Here is a 2,737-nt window from a genome sequence, read left to right on the forward strand (position 1 = left end):
TTTTTGTTCAAACCTCAAGATTCTTTACTACCTGGTCTCCTAGGCTTCCTTATCAGTCTCCTGGCCTATCTCCTTTATTGGAAAATATACTTGCTGTTACAGCTGATATTTATTCTTGGCTCTGCCACTGGTGGCTCAGATGGTAAAGCGTCTGCCTACAATGCGGGAGACCCAGGTTCGATCCCTGGATTGGAAAAACCCTCTGGAGAAGGAAATGGCAACCCACTCCAGTACTCTTGCCTGGAAAATCCCATGGACGGAGGAGCGTGGTAGGCTACAGTACATGGGGTCGCAAAGAGTCGGACACGACTAAGCGACTTCACTTTCACTTACATTGCCACTTTCTAGCAGTGTAGCCTTCACATCTCTGGGCCTCAGTTTCCTTATTTGTAAATTGAAGATGATAAAAGGGGGTGTTGTGAGGGTAAAATATATGTATGTGAAAATACTCAGGAATTCCACTTACCAGTTTGACAAACTCGGGCATGTTAATTGATCTCTTTGAAACCTTCAGTTCAGTTCAGTTCAGTCGCTCAGTCATGTCTGACTCTTTGAAACCTTATTCATGTATCAAATAACAGCAGCATGTGTTTCTATAAATTCTCTTCTAATTCACTCATCATCCAGTTTTCCTATTTTTGTTCACGGTACCCAGTGGATGATGCTTATTGAAAAACTTTGTAGTCATCATTGGTAGTTCCTTTTCCCACCACATTCAATCCTTCAGCAAGTCCTCTTTATTCTTTTAGAATACATTTTGAGGGAATTCCCTGGTGGCCTTGTGGTTAAGACTCTGCACTTCCATTGCAGGGGGCGTGGATTTGATCCCTGGTTAGAGAACTGAGATCCTGCAACCTCACAGCATGGCCAGAAACAAAACAAAAAATGAACCATCGTGAATGCCACCACTTTCCCTCACCATCTCCAACCTCATGCTTGGGCCCCCAGCGTCCACTTGTGTTCCTCTAGGGTTTATTCTTTGTGTGGTGATCAAAGCAATCTATTCACAACCTTCTAGTAGCTTCCCATTATATACTTGGAATAAAATATGAAAGTCTTCCTATGACCTGTCTGGTCCTAGCTATCTATCATCTTTATATCCTGCCATTTTATATTCACTCTGCTCTAGCTCACATGCCTTTTTTTTTTTTTTTTTTTTTCCACATAACTTGCAGGATAGTTCCTTGACCAGGGATCGAACTGGGGCCCTAGCAGTGAAAGCGCTGAGTCTTAACCACTGGACCACCAGGGAGCCCCAGTCATGCTTTTTTTTTTAATGCTACGGGGCTGTAGAGAGAATTAAATGAGTTAATTTAAGTGCTTGGAATAGTATCAGGCACGTGGCAACTGAGAGAGTGAATGAGGACAGGGCTAGGCTAGTCAGAAGGGTGGTTGGTTGTGGACACAGGCTGGTGAAGATGTAGGGGAGATGTATTCCCGGCACCAGAGAATAGCAGGCGGCAAGGTCTCAAGCAGGAAGAAGCCTGGGTGTGACCCAGAAAAAGGAAGTTTCCATTTAGAAATGTGCAGGCCATGGAACAGAGTATGGGATTTTATCCTCAGGATAAAAGTAAGCTACTGAGGGATTTTAAAATGGGGAGGGAGGGAGGTCATGACCTGATTTAATGTAAAGGAGGGTCATCCCCACTGCCTGTGGAGACTCGAGAGTGGGGTAGGCAGAAAGAGGCAGCAAAGGTGTCCATTGGGGGAGGAATTTAGATAGTATCTCCCACCCAAGCCCAGGGACCCAGTATTGAGAATAAGACAGACTCTCCAAATTCTTCTCCATCTGGGGTGGTCAGGGACATCATGGCCAAAATGGAAAAGATGATTAAACTCTGACACAAAAGCGAGATTGCAGCAGATGGCCTGTGGGCCCACAGGAAAAAAAAAAAAAAAGAAAACAAAAGACATGATCCAAGCAATCCAGCAAAAGTTACATCTCCCCTTATAGTGTAGCACATATTAGAGCTTACTATTGATATTCAGTACATTAATTGAGTCCTTATTTATGTGCCCGGGGTAATGTGCTGAATTCATTTTCTCATTTAATTCTCACAAAACCCCTATCCACTCATTCAACAATTCCCCAAATGTGGATCACCAGGCACTGTTCTAGGTAGGACAGCAAAGCCTCTGCCTCCCAGAGCTGACACTCTAGAAGCAGAGACAGCTTAAACAAGGAAGCAAAAATATTTCAGAGCGTGATGAGAATTACGAAGAAATGAAGCAGAGGAAGAGGTGAGGAGGAATGGAGGAAGATGCAGCTGTTTCAGAAGTGGTGATCAGAGATGATCTCACTGGGGAGATAACTCTTGGGCAGACTCAAGGATGCTGGGACCAGGCCAGCTGTGGGTCAGTATGGACTCATGTGTTTCTTCCATCACATGGAGCACCGGAGGGGTTGAGGGAAGGGCCTGTGTTCTCAGTTGCTAGAACAGTGTCTGACATAGAGCAGGTGACCAGTAAGCATTTGTTGACTAATCAGTGTATAAAAAGATCAAAATTAGTATGAGATCATTTATTCAGCTTGCATTGTAAGAGCCACCACTTTGTACCAGGACCCTGTGTATATAATGATCCATTGTGAGATTCTTCAAAGAACTTCTCTTCTAGATGAGTGAGTGACTGCAAAAGTATTTTCTAAACTAAAAAGTGGAGATCCATAGTAGGCCTGCTGGCCCCTCCATATTCATACCCTGATGTCATGTCTAGAAGCAGGAGCCATCATTATTAC

The sequence above is a fragment of the Cervus canadensis genome, chromosome 21 (assembly GCF_019320065.1).
Source record: "Cervus canadensis isolate Bull #8, Minnesota chromosome 21, ASM1932006v1, whole genome shotgun sequence".
Taxonomy (NCBI): domain Eukaryota; kingdom Metazoa; phylum Chordata; class Mammalia; order Artiodactyla; family Cervidae; genus Cervus; species Cervus canadensis.